Source organism: Sarcophilus harrisii, chromosome 3, assembly GCF_902635505.1.
Source record: "Sarcophilus harrisii chromosome 3, mSarHar1.11, whole genome shotgun sequence".
Taxonomy (NCBI): domain Eukaryota; kingdom Metazoa; phylum Chordata; class Mammalia; order Dasyuromorphia; family Dasyuridae; genus Sarcophilus; species Sarcophilus harrisii.
Window position 1 is genome coordinate 598,818,582 of NC_045428.1, and position 14,219 is coordinate 598,832,800.

The following is a 14,219-nucleotide window of genomic DNA, read 5'->3' on the forward strand; positions in this document are numbered from 1 at the left end:
AAAGAATTGGATTTTACCACAAAATCCTTCTAGAACTGGGAATAGGTAATGCAGGTTTCTCCTTTTAGAAGAATGAGAGGTTTGGAGCCCTTTGATTTAATAAATAACATCTGAACTGCATCTAATGAAGCAACAGGTTTTGATTGTGGTAGATAAATTAATGAAGAAAAGCACTTAGGTTGAAATTAATTCATAGCATGGGAAGGTTTGAAGCAATATGTTCAATTTGGGATAGGATTAAAATGTAATGGATTTGAAAGATTTGGAAAGGGAAATGAAGGCTGGAGGAGAAATATGGGAGGTAGATGTGACGTTTTGAGGTAGAAAGGGAGGCCTACCTGTGCAGGTGTCCTACAAGGCTGCAAGGTCCGGATGCAGTTAGTTCTCAGAGCCCCCCGTGCCAGCTTCAGATGGGCAAGTTTGACTTCTGCTGAAGTAGAGAAAGACTGAGAATGAAAATGTGTTGCTTGATTTGAAAGCCAGGACAATTACTGAAGAGTAGGAGAAAATTGATAAAAGTGCTCTTAAGTGTGATAATTGAAGTAGAGTGGTGTCCTTTTAAAGATATGTAGTAGTGGGAGAGGATTGTGGGAAGATGGCAGTGTAGGTCAGAAAAACCTAAACTCTCCAGATTCTGGCCACAGAAACCAGACAAAATTGTGCCCCAGGGAGAGTGTAGACCCATGAAAAACAAATCTGGGGGCAGGACAGGGGTCCTCTAGGGAAAGAAAGATCCCTAGACTGAGATGCTTAAAGGCCCCAGTTCTGCAGACCAAGCAAAAGCCCCTGGGCAGAATTCAGAGACCCCCGGGGGTAGGGGACCAGAGAGGCTGAAACCTGGGGTGGGGGTGGGGGAAATGGGCTGCTGAGAGCAGCTGTGGGGAGCCTGGGGCCTCAGGCCTAATTCCAGGGACTTTCACTTCTGGGACTGGGAGGGAAGTCAGGGTCTGGGTCCAAGAAGCTCAGGACCCAGCAGCTGGGCTGCAGAGATGGGACCCTGGACTAGAAGGAGCCAGCAAGGGTAAGTGCAGAAGCAGTGAGGAAGGGAATTTGCAGGAGGGGGAGGTTTGGGGTTTGGGGTTTTAGGTCAGAAGGGAGAGCTGAAGGAGAGCCTAAGGCTAGAGGCATCATATCCCCCAACCCCACTGATAAAAAGAAAGGGAGGGAAGGAAGGAGCTAGATGGCTCAGTGAGGGAATAGAGCGCTGGTCCTGGAGTCAGAAAGACCAGCCTCAGACACTTAATACTAGCTGTTTGGCCCTGGGCAAGTCACTTAACCCCAATTGCCTCACCAAAATAATAATCAACATCATAATAAATTTTACATAAGATCAGGCAAAGGAGAAAGAAGCTAACCATAGAAAGTTACAATGGGAATAGGCCAGACCAGGGTTCATCTTCAGAGGAGGATATTGAAGTAAAAAAAGGTCTCTCCTATTCCAAAGACTAATATTAAATGGTTACCTCCCCCCCAAAAAGAATTTTCTATAGAATACTTTTAAAAAATAAAAATAAAATGAGAGAGATTGAGGAAAAACTAAAAAAAATTTTTTTTCAAATAAGATTATGAAAAGAAAGACAACCAATTAGAAAAGAGGATCCAGAGTCTTAAAAAAGAAAATAACTCTTTGAAAATTAGAATTGGGCAGGGGGAAGCCAATGACCTTATAAAAGACCAAGAAATAATAAAACAAAGACTACCTGGAAAGCTAAGACCAAAACAAACAAACAAACAAGCCCCACCTTAATGCAATAATCCAAGAAATTATTAAAGAAAATTGTGCTGAAGTGAGAGAACTAAGAGGGGAAAGTAGGAAAAAAAAATTCATTAATCATCACCCCAAAGAGATTCCACAAGGAAAACATATAGAAACATCTTTGCTAAATTTCAAAATCCCCAGAGCAGAGAAAATTTTACAAGCTCCAAGAACAACAAAAACACAATTCAAATATGCTGGAGCTACCATTACAACTGCACAGGATTTATCAGTGGCAACAATAAAAAATAAAAAAAAAACTACAGGTCAACCCCCCCCCCCAAAAAAAACAAACAAACAAACAAACAAAAAAACCCTTACAGGTCCTGGAATACTATGGATCAACAAACAAAAGATCTAGGGTTGTGAGCAAAAATATTATATCCAGCAAAATTAAGTATAATATTGAAAGGAAAAAAATGGAGATTCAATGAACTGTCAGATTTTCAGGATTTTGTCTCAAAGCTGAACTCCATAGAAAATTTAACATATAAAAGCCAGCATCAAAGACTAATTTCAAGGGATTCAATAAGGATGAACTATGAACTATCTATGTTTAACAGGTGGAATTGTAAACCATATGTCTAAGACTGACATTAAAAATTCCACAAGAAAGAATGGGCTAGAGCTCGGTATGATGTGACAGTAAAAAGCAAAACGATTAGGAAAAGGTAAAAATAGTAATTGTGCTAGATGAATGAGGTGTGAGAACAATCCCCACGGAGGATTTGGATGGGGGGAGGATGATAGTTCTGAAAACCATCTCACCTGGGGAATGGGTTAAAAAAGGGAATAATAATAATAATATGCCAAGAAGGGTGTAGCACCCTCCAAAATCAATTAAAAAAATAAGAGAAAAGGGAATAGGATAAAGTGGGAATAGAAGGATTTATAGATTGTCAAAAGTGGGATAAGCAGGGTAGATCCTGGGGAATGAGGTAAAGAATGAAGGAGAGGGTGAGGGGAGAAGATAAGGAAGGGATCCATTGTGGGGGCGAGGGGAATCGCAGGTTGAGGAATAACAAGTTAAGGAAGGGAAGTAAAGAATTAGCAGGGATAGAAAATAAGAAATACACAAGCACCATAACAATGATCAGAAATAAAATTTATCAGGAAAAAAGTAGGGGTAGAAATCATTGCTCTCTAAGTCAAACTTGAAAAAGAATCAAGAGAAAAAATCTGCATTACATGTCAGCCATATTTAATAGTGTTCTAGATATATGCATTGGTATTTGTGTGTGTGTGTGTGTATATATATATATGTGTGTGTGTGTGTATTTGTGTATGTATATATATATGTGTATATGTGTGTGTATACATAAATACAATCATAAATATATCTGTGCTAAACTGTAGCCTGCTTGGTGCTGAAGGGGGAGGAAAGGAGGAAAAAAAAAGTGCACTGCAGAAAACAAAACCCTTCAAGGAAGCAAAAAAAAAAAAAAAAAAAAAAAAAAAAAAAAAAAAAAAAAAAAAAAAAAAAAAAAAAAAAAAAAAGATGGACAGTCATGAATATAATGATACAATGTATTCCATTATTACATATGCTTTTTTGAAATAGAAATTTATTGTTATATATTTTGAATCCCCCGTGATTTTCTGCTGGGCACGTGACAATGTTTTTTTTCTTTTTTTTTTCTATTTTGTTTTTTTCTTATTCTGCATTTAAATTTCAAATAAAAACATTTTTTTTTTAAAGACACCAATCAGGATGGATTAGGTGGAAATAATGAATCCCACACTATTAGGTGCTTCCAATAAATAGCCCTTGTATAAAATATATTAAATAAGTGAAGTTATAAGTAAGGTTCTATATAATACCATTTGGAAAATAGATCCAGGTGTAATTGAATTTACCATCCGCGGGACTACTTTTCCCACAAGTCACTGCCCGCGTTGCTGCCGCCTATCCAGACCCTGGATTGCTCTTGGTCAGTTGCCATGGAAACCGTCGCCAAGGAGGAATAGGAGGGAAGGGGCCAAAATTGTCGGAGATGGGACCGGGACCACCTGAGGATGACTTCGGATACCTGTTGTCCTCTTTTCCTGGCTTGGTGAGAGGGACCCCCGCCACCCCCTGTCCCTCCCCACCTCCCCTCACTCGCTCCCGCCGCTGTCGTGGCGACGCCCACCCTCTTCCTTCATCCTCCTCCCTTCCCTTCTTCCCATTATTTTCCCTCCCTTCCTCCCTTTTCCTCTCTTCTCCCTCATTCTGCCCATCTTTCCTCTTCTCCGCTTCCAATTCATCCCTAGCCGATCATTCCTTTGCGATCATCTCTTTCCTCGCTCATCCCTTTCCCCCGTTCATCCCTTTCCCCCTTTCATCCCCATCCCCTATTTCTTTCGTCTCCCCTCCCTTTCCGTCTTTCCATTCTCTTCTCCCTTTCTCATCTTCCTTTCCCCTTGCCTCCCTTCATCTTTTCTTCCTCATCCCCTTTTCCCTCTTATCCCCTTACCTCTCCATCCCTTTCACTCCCCCTTCCCCTCCTCCCTTCTTCCTTTTCCCCTTCTCCTTCTCCCTCTCCTCCTCCCCCTCCCTTTTTCCCCCCTCCCACCCTCCCTGCTCCTTTTCCTCCTTCCTCTCTTCCTGCCCATTCCAGACAGCTCAGGTCCCCCACTTCTCTTTGGATCCATATTCTAGAATTAGGGCTCTCAGGATGGGAGGATTCCCGCGGGAGCCGACCCTCCTCAGATGAACCCAGCCTCCGAGCCTGAGCCCCGGGGGGAAAGGGCATGCGATGGTATTTATTCACTCATTCATTGATTCAGGATCCATCCCCGCTATTACCCTGGGTTAAACCCAGGATTTCAATTCGGGGGGCGGGGGGAGGACGAGGAGGGTCTGCTGCCGGGGACCGCCCTTCGGACCCTGCTGCGTTTCCCCAGCTCTGTGGTCACCCTTCAGGCTCTCGAGTGGTGCCTCCAGATTCCCTGGAGAGCAGAGCTCTGCCCCCTCCTCTCGGGGTGGGCGCCAGGGGGTGCAGAAGATCTTCCCTGGTAAGAACTCGGGTTAAGGAGCCGAGTTTTGACTCTTGGCCGTGCGGCTTACCGCTTAAAGGCGATAGACACTAGATGGCCCTTTCCCCTTCTGGAGGCAGGGGGGCAAGAGTCGTGCCCGCCTTTTCTTCTGACCTCGGGCTCCGGATGGGGGTGGGGGGCTTGTTTCCCCGGGTCCCGGGAAATGCTAGCCCCTCACCTTTGCTTTCTGCTTTCCAGCTCTGCCTTTGAGGACTCTGCTCTTCCCTGAGAGAGAAGCATTCGGAGGAGAATGGTTCCTGTCAATCCATCAGCCAGGTTAGTGGGGTTTCTTATTGCTCAAAGGATCCCCAGATCCCCAGAGTTTGCAGTCCCTGCTAGTCTATATGCCAGAACCTAGGAAATTGGGGTCCTAGTGATGGGTGCTTCCCTCCCGGGGGGGCTTCCCGGGAACTGCTGGTGTCAAGTCACTAAGCGGTCATTTAGTGCTTGCTACGGCCGGGCACTGGCTCAGCGGGCACCCCAAAAAGCCACACGGGGGTCCCTGCCCTCGCCGAGCCCCCTCCGTAAGTGGGGAGATAACACGCCTTGGGGCCACACTCGGGTCCCTGCCGAGCCCCCCCCATCCTGTAATCGGGGAGGTAACACGGCTTCGGCGGCGGCGGCGGCGGCTCCGCAGCTGCCCAGCCGCCGCCCACCCCCCCTTCGTGCTGCTGCTAGGCTCTGGCTGCCCGCTCCCCCGCCCTCACCCGCTCCTCGCTCCCCCGCCCTCACCCGCTCCTCGCTCCCCCGCCCTCACCCGCTCCTGCTGCTCCCCCGCCCTCACCCGCTCCTGCTGCTCCCCCGCCCGCTCCCTCTTCTTGCGGCTGGCAGCCCCGCCCCCACAGCGCCACCGCTGCCCGGCCTGCCCCCCCTCTCCGGCTGCTGCCCACTCCTGCCCCGCCCCGCTTCGCTACTGGCGGCTGTCGCCTAGGCTGTCACTCCGCCTTCCCCGCTCCTTGGGCTGCCCCCCTCCCTCCGGGCTGCTCCTGTCCCTACCGCTACCTCAGCTGGCCACCCCTCCCCCCTCCGCCGTGGCCACAGTGCAGCCTCCTCCGCAGTGGTTCTGCCGCCGCCGCCACCGCCGCAGCGTCGGCTGTCCCCCCCCCCCAGGCTGCTCCCTGTCCCCCGCCCCTAGCTCGGCTGCCCCCCCCACACACAGACACAGCCTATCGCTCCTCCCCTCCAAGCCGGGCTGAGGCCGCTGGAGCTGTTCCACCACGGCCCCCGTCTGGCCCGCCGCTACCCGCCACTATCCGCCGCCGCCGCCACTTGGGGTAGCAAGCCGGAGCGGCGTGGGGGGGCGAGCTGAGCGGCCCCCGGCCCTGGCTCCCCTGGCGTCTAGAAGGTGAAGGGAGAGAAGCCGAGAGGAAAAGCCCACCCGGGGAGCGGGCGGGGGGGTGGGGTCTGAACGCGAACCTCTGCCGAGTGCTCCACGCTCGAGGGTCTTCCCTTCCGAGCCAGGGGTTTTGTGGACCGTTCCGTGCGTCCCGGCTTCCTCACGGGACGGGCCTCGGAGAGCCCCGGCCAAGGCCGGCTCTGCCGCTGCGTCTGCGCAAGTCCTGCTCTGACCACTGGGCGGCAGTCGGGAGGGGAGGAGGCTGTCAGCGGCCTGGCTGCCTCCCCCTCCCCCACACCCACGTCGGGCCTCCTCTCCCAGACTGCCCGGCCCCCAGTGAGAACAAAGGACAAACGGGGTGTGCGGGGCTGGCCCCCGCCCCGCAGGCTCTTGGGCCTGGCTGCTCTCTCTGCCCTCCCCGGGCTGGGCGTTCTCTTCCTTGCATTACATCCCCTCCCTCCCACCCCCCAATTGCACCCACGTCCCTCGTGGGCCTTCCTGGGACAACCTGGCCCGGAGCCCCTCGCGTGGAAAACCAGAGGGCGTGAGATGGGGCAGCAATTCCTGATTCAAAATGGGAGCCACGGGACACACGGCAAGCGTTCCCCAGGCTTCCTCCTTGCCAGAAAGCACCTTTACGTGTGGGGAGAGGCTACAGACAAAAGGAAGAGGGAAAACAGCCCCTGGGGCCAGTAAAGGTCCGATAGATTCGGGAGCGCAGCAAGGAAAGGGATTTTAACATTTAACAATGGAAACGACAAGTTCCTCTGCGCAACTTAGAGGAGAAAGGCAATGCGCCACAAGGGGGCGGAGTATTATGGCATTAAGTCATGCATAAAAAAGCCAATTACCATAAGTAATGCGCATTGTGGCTAAATCCACAGAGGCGTGGAGCCCGCTGGCCCCCCAAGGGGCTACAAAGCAAGGGGATTATGCCACTGCCGGTGGGCTCGTCCTACAAGGGATTTAGCCCCGAAAAGGGTTAGAGAGACAGGGGGCCTGGGGGCGGGGAAGGAGAAAGACGCCATAAAAGGGGATTTGAGCGAAGGGGGCAGATTTATAGGGGAAGTTTCACCCGGGATGAGATTTGACATCATAACTTAACTGGTTGGCTCCAGTGAGGTGGGGTTTGCCAAGTCCTCCAATGGGAGGGGGACAGGAAGGTCCCCTCAGACCCTTCCCTGCTTGCCTCGGCGAGTATTAGAATCTCATTAGTACTTCGGGTTTTCTCTGCCAGCCCCACTTAATTACTCGGAACATAATTTCCTAATTTAAAAAAATCTTTCAAAAAGTGGGGGGGGGGTCCCTAAACGGAAGGGATCTAGGAGACTTCCACTGAAATTTTAGAGACCAAATAGAGAGAAATGAATTAAATTAAATCGTTAAGAAATGTCCAGAAGCTGGGAGTGAACCTAGAGGAAGAAGTGTTCCAGGGGCCAAAGTTTAGTAACGCCACTGGGGTGCAAAGATGGTCACCAAGGCACAAAGGCGGGGGTTAACATTGGAGCCCCTCAGAGAATTCTATTGGAGTGCATTCACCAGTCAGCCCCCCTCAAACAAATGGGGCCCCTTTGGGGTGTGGGGCAACGGTCTCGTTTTCTAAGGCTGCTAAGCATGGATAGAGAGCTGAGTCATCCTCCAGGGTCCCAGTTTGGAGGCTGCTGAGCTCAAGAGACTGATCGAAGCAGCATCTGGCGAAGTCTGAGTCAGATCCTGAAGCTGGTCAATACAACTGATCAATAGGTGCTGATCATTTGAAGGTGAATTAACCAAAGGCTAGAAGAAAACAAATCTAACAAGTCGAAGCTAGGAAGAGTATTGTTATAAAGTGTCGGGTCTGTGGTGCAAAAATAATATATCAAAGTAGGATGTGGGATCCAGGTTCTTGACCTTCCCTGGTGTGCAGCAGACTTCTGGGAAGAGCTGGTTGGGCGTCATCTCCTAGTAGAGACCACACCATGGGCAAGGAGAGGCTTGCACTATAGCTTTAGAGAAACCCAGAAAAAAAATTAAAAATTAAATTAAATTTTAAAATTAAAAGAAGAGGGGGTGGGGTGGAGGTGTCAGGAAAAATGAGATCTCTGAGATCTCCATTTGCTGAGACCTCCTCCAGGGGGCAGAAGTATAATCAAAAGCTTATTAAGGGGGCAGTTATATGGTGCAGAGGATTGAGCACCAGCCCTGAAGTCAGGAGGACCTGAGGTCAAATCTGGTCTCAGACACTTAATACTTCCTGACTGTATGACCAGGGCAAGTCACTTAACCTCAATTACCTCAGAAAAACAAAAACAAAAAACAAGAAACAAATAAAACAAAACAAAAAAAAACTCTAAAAACAATCTATTAGTAGATTGGTATAGTTAAATTCATCCAGATGGGGAAAAGACTATGTTCCTCTTTCTAGCAGGGTGTGTCATATGATGCAATGTATAGAATGGCTAGTAGCCTTTTTCATGGCTGCATCAGCTTGGTCTGTGCATAAAGACATAGTACAAGCAGATTTCCACAGTAGCTTAAATAAAATTGATTTTTTAATGAATACAACACAAAATATTTCCTAAGTTAAGTTTTTTTAAATGATTTTAATATAATTTATTTATTTTAATAATTATAATACCTTTTTATTTTTAAAATACATGCAAAGATAGTTTTCAACATTCACCTTTGCAAAACCTTGTGTTTCAGATTTCACTCCTAGACAGCAAGTAAGCTAATATAAATTAAACACATGCAGTTCTTCTAAACATAGTTGCACCTTTGTCTTGCTGCACAGATCAAAAGGGAAAAAAACCACAAAAAAACAGACAATAACAACAAAAAGATGAAAATACTATGCTTTTATCCATATTCAGTCACCATAGCTCTCTGTCTATATGTGGATGGCACTTTCCATCCCCAGTGTATTGGAATTGGTATAAATCACTTCATTGTTAAAAAGAGCCATGTCTATTATAGTTGATTATCACATAATGTTCTTGTTGCTGTGTACAATCTTCTCTGGTTCTATTCACTTCACTCAGCCTCAATTCAGGTAAGTCTCAATCATCCTGCTGGTCATTTCTTACAGAACAATAATATTCTATAACATTCATATACCACAACTTATTCAGCCATTTCCCAACTGATGGGCATCCACTCAGTTTCCTGTTTTTTGTCACTACAAAGAGGGCTGCCACAAACATTCTTGCCCATGTGGGTCCCTTTCCTGCCTTTAAGATCTCTTTGGGATATAAGCCCAGGAGTAACACTGCTGGATCAAAGGGTATACAGTTTGATAGCCCAGAAGTTAAATCTTCTAAGAAGACTGTTTAGGCTAAAATTCTCTACTTTAACTTGCACTGCATTGGAGTAGCAGGTGGTTTTCATAGGCTATTGTGTCACTAGCTCAGTGTTCTACATCTAGTTACATGTGGATCACTAGTCCAATATTCATGTTAATTCTGTGATTTACATGTTTCAGATGAAAAAAAAAAAGCAAGATCTTACATACTTGCTTTGAATATAGAAATTTGTTCTAAGAGATAAAAAGCAGGGGCATGATTATAGCAGATACAGCATCATCCTTATCTTTGACTTCAGGTAAGAATTACAAATGATGACCATGCATGTCATAACAGTCCCATCTTTTGCCAGATTTAGGAATAATTGGATGGGGAATTTCTTTACAGAGGAGCCCAATTAGGAAATAAATGTTAAAAGACTCTGACCTCACGTACAGCTCAAAAAGCTGTCTTTCCAGATTTTTCCCAGATGCAAACAAACCTCCATCTGTACCTTCTGAGAAGCTGTGGCATTTCTCTGGAATGGTGGGTTTTCTGACTTAATGGTCCATTATCCACACTTTTATTTAAACTCAAAAGAAATAACAGTAGGTGTAGTCCCAAGAAATTGTCTCTCAAATAGCCAAATCTCACATCAGAGGCTGCAGATCTAAAAAAAAAGAAGGTTTAAAGATCATTATACATAACCTAAATTATTTCAGGACTGATAAGCAAATATTCAGTTAACTCTGTGTAAACATAGGCTATCTCTTTAAACAATAGAAGCAATTTAAAAGTAAAGAAATTTCACTTAAATAGCTGTGGGTCTCAAAAAGGGACTGAATGGGAGTAAATGGATTTGGGTTTTTTTCCCATCTCCCCCAATCAGTGAACCAGGGAAGAGCTAGGGCTGGGGCTAAGGATCAAAGGGGAAGGGTGGATTATGCCCTCATTTTTCAAGGCAAATTGATTTAAAATTAAACCATGAAATTATACAAATTACTAATATACAGTTTTCAGTCCTCAATTTCATATAACTCCCCAAAATCCTAATCAATAATTTTCAGAAATGATAGTCATATTGTAATTTTCAGGAGGGTTTGGTTTTTCGCTCCTGACCCTTTATATAACTGAGGCAATTTAAAGGTGAAGAGATTTCAAAATTTGGGTAAAACTTCATAAAACATTGAGTGCAATGGAAGAGCAGGTTTGACAGGTAAGAGTTACATGGACACCAAAGGTTTTATTATATAAAGCAGGATGGAGCCAAGCAGGGGACGAGATGGTCTAAGGGAGTACTCCAGGGTAGGTATTTTATTTTGGTAAGTTTATTTTTCATACACATTGCTTTTATGAATCATGTTGGGAGAGAAAAATCAGAGCAAAAGGGAAAAACCCATGGGAAAGATTTTTTAAAAATACAGAAAAAAGAAGTGAACATAGTATGTGTTGATTTACATTCAGTCCCTTTAGATCTTTCTCTGGATTTTTTATCCAAAGTCTATTGGGATTGCCTTGGATCACTGAACCACTGAGAAGAATCAAGCATTTCATAGTGGATCATTGCATAGTCATGCCGTTATTGTGCATGATGTATTCCTGATTCTGCTTGTTTTGCTCAGTATGTTCATGTAAATCTTTCCAGACCTTTCTATAATAAGCTCGTTTATATTTTTTAATAGAACAATAATATTCCATTACCTTCATGTGCTGTATGTAGCGATTGACAGGTATGCACTCCTTTTCCAATTCTTTGTTAGAACAAAAAGAGCTGCTATAAATATTTTTGCACATTTGGGTCCTTTTCCCTCATTTATGATCTCTCTAGCTTATAGACCCTGTAGAAACAATGCTGGGTCAAAGGGTGTGAACAGTTTTGTAGCCCTTTGGACATAGTTCCACATTGCTCTCCCGAACAGTTCACAACTCTACCAACAATATATTAGTGTCCCAGTTTTCCCACATCTCCCAGCATTTATCATTATCCTTTCCTGTCATCTTAGCCAATCTGAGAGCTGGGAGATGGTATCTCAGAATTCTTTTAATTTGCATTTCACTAATTAATAGTGATTTAGAACATTTTTTCATATAACTCTAATTGGCTTTGATTTTATCACCTGTTCACATTTTCTATTCATATTCTTTGACCTTTTATCAATTGGGGAATGACAAATTTTGACACGGGTTCTTTATATATTTTAGAAATAAGACCTTTGTCAGAAATACAGTCTGTAAAGATTTTCCCCCAGCTTTGTACTTCCCTTTTAATCTTGTTTTTGGTGGTTTTGTTTGTGCAAAACCTTTTTAATTTAATGTAATCAAAGTTGTCCATTTTGCCTTTCATAATATTTTCTAATTTCTCTTTGGTCATAAATTCCTCCCTTCTCCAAAGATCTGACAGGTAAATTATCTCTTGTTCTCCTGATTTATATGATATCATATTTTATACCAAATCATGTATCCATTTTGGCCTTATTTTGGTATGGAGTGTGAGATGTAGGTCTATGCCAATTTTTTGACATAATATTTTCCAGTTTTCCCAGAAATTTTTGTTAAATAGAGAGTGAAGCTGGAGTTTGGGGATTTATCAAATACTAAATGGTTATAGATCTTGATTATTGTATTGTGGGTATCCACTGATTCACCATTCTATTTCTTAGCCAGGACCAAAAGGTTCTGATGACTGCTGCTTGGTAAATAAATGGTAGGTCTGGCACTGCTAAGCCACCACAGGATGGGTATTTTCTGCAGAAAGGTAGGGGTAGGGAGGAAGATGTTTATTCTTTGCTCATTGGTTAGACCCTCTCAGAGAGGGTCTTAAACTTCTTAACCATTGCTCTTAACCATGTGTTACTTCTGAACCATTGGCTACATTTTGAGGAAAAATGGGGAATAGAAGCATGGAGCAAGATCCAAGCTCCCTGGCATCCTGTCTCCTAGGGCGCAAGCTCCTGATACTTGGGGGTGCGGTTGGCCATGGCCTGTTTTATCACAGCCCAGGCCCTGCACTAGTGGGAACAGTGCCTTGTTCTCCTTCCCCTGTGCTGGACTACAAACATTTGGGAGGCCCATTTAATTCCCCACTTTTTGTTTGGGGAAGGGTAAGGGGAGCCTGGGTGTGAGGAGGTAGGTAGGCTCTGTTATCTGCAGCTTCTTGGAGCTGGCCAGGGACAGAGAGGGCCAAGCAGGAGCTCTGTACTTGCCGAGCTCCTTTAGGAAGTAGGGGGGCAAGGTTTGGGTGGCAGGGAAAACAGGTGTTAGCGTGACTTCTTAGAGAGATTGCCCATGGGAGTCCTTCAGGACTTGCCAGCAGTCAGGATGAGTGAGACTATCCCAGGATGGGGCAGGATACAGGGGACCCCAACCAGGGCGGCTCTGAAGTCCTGGAAAGGCGACCCCCAAGTCCCCCAGGCCCAGTGGGGGTCCATAAGGCCTGAAGATCTTTAGAACATGAGGTTCTGCATTCACTGCATAAAGCTGGGAAGATTAGGGAAATGTCTCCCTCTACTGGTAGGCTGAAAGAGGAGCTGTCCTTACAGAGCCCACAGGAGGCAAGCTTGATATGTAAAGTCTCCTTGGCCTCTAGAAACAAAGGATGAAGAGTCAGGTCAGAACAGAAGCCATGCCCTACACAGGTGACAGCTCGTGACTGAGAAAGGGCCTTCCCCTGCATCAGTCCCAGGGATGCACAAAAAGAAAAGATGAGGGTGACAGATAGGAGGGAGGTGGCAAAAAGCAGAGTTCTTGACTTGGGGGCATCAGTAATCATGATGCCTCTTCAGAGCAAAGCATAGATCCTCCCCAGATGCTGGTCCCCAGGCAGATGGCTGCCTGATTTCTGAGAAAATGGGGAAACTGTTAACTCTGGCACAGTGGGTCTAAGTGGACTGCCCTTCTGGTTTGACTGCTATGAGAATAGAAAGAATAACTTTAAGAGGACCTTTTCCTTTTTTAAAATTGTATTTTATTTTTCCAAATATGTGCAAAGATAGTTTTCAACATTTACCTTTGCAAAATGTTGTGTTCCAAATTTTTCTCCCTCCCCCTTCCCCTACACAACAAGTAATCCCATATAAGTTAAACATGTGCAGTTCTTCAAAACATCTGCACATTGTCATGTTATGCAAGAAAAATCAGACCATAAGGGGAAAAACACAAGAAAGGAAAAAAAGCAAACAATTAAAAGTAAAAATATTATGCTTTCATCCACATTCAGTCTCCCTAATTCTCTCTCTAGATCTGGATGGCATTTTCCATCACAAATTTGTCGGAATTGCCTTGAATCACTTCATTGTTGAAAAGGGCCACGCCCTTTGCAGTGATCATCACACAATCTTGCTGTTGCCTGAACAATGATCTCCTGGTTCTGCTCATGTCACTCAGCAGCAATTCATGTAAGTCTCTCCGGTCTCTCTGAAATCAGCCTGCTTGTTATTTATAACAGAACAGTAATATTCGATTATATTCATATACTATAACTTACTCAGCCATTCCCCAGCTGCTGGGCAGCCACTAAGTTTCTAGTTTCTTGCCAGGTTCTAGTTGACTTGCCAGGGTCACACAGCTAGAGATTTGAACTCAGGTCCTCCTGACTTCAAGGCTGGGACTCTATCCACTGTGCCACCTGGCTGCCCCTAGTTTCTAGTTCTTTGCCATTACAAAGAGGGCTGCCACAAACATTTTTGCACATACAGGTCCCTTTCCCTTCTTTAAGATCTCTTTGGGATATAAGCCCAGGAGAAACACTGCTGGGGCAAAGGGGATGCATAGTTTGATAGCTTTTTCAGCATAATTCCAAATTGCTCTCCAGAAACTGAGTGGATGCCCATCGATTGGAGAATGGCTGACT

General features: G+C 45.3%; 2 protein-coding genes across 10 annotated transcripts in view; one reads left to right on the top strand and one right to left on the bottom strand.

The window, feature by feature from the left end:
* The window catches only part of LOC100922633 (zinc finger protein OZF-like), an 83,197-nt gene extending 76,616 nt beyond the window's left edge, over window positions 1–6,581 (bottom strand). Inside the window, exons 1-2 of one of the 2 annotated variants that reach the window (XM_031963936.1) lie at window positions 6,191–6,581; window positions 339–427 (exon numbers count right to left, since the gene is read on the bottom strand). The gene's annotated coding sequence lies outside the window, so the exon portion shown is untranslated. Of the gene's footprint in view, window positions 1–338; window positions 1,179–6,190 lie in introns of those variants that run through there. The other variant, XM_023500101.2, reaches the window with a different exon arrangement.
* The window catches only part of LOC100921344, an 81,058-nt gene continuing 70,535 nt past the window's right edge, over window positions 3,697–14,219 (top strand). For 6 of the 8 annotated variants that reach the window (XM_031963912.1, XM_031963915.1, XM_031963916.1 and 3 more), the window contains exons 1-2: window positions 4,308–4,497; window positions 4,973–5,050. The gene's annotated coding sequence lies outside the window, so the exon portion shown is untranslated. Of the gene's footprint in view, window positions 3,811–4,307; window positions 4,498–4,972; window positions 5,051–14,219 lie in introns of those variants that run through there. The other 2 variants (XM_031963913.1, XM_031963919.1) reach the window with 2 other exon arrangements.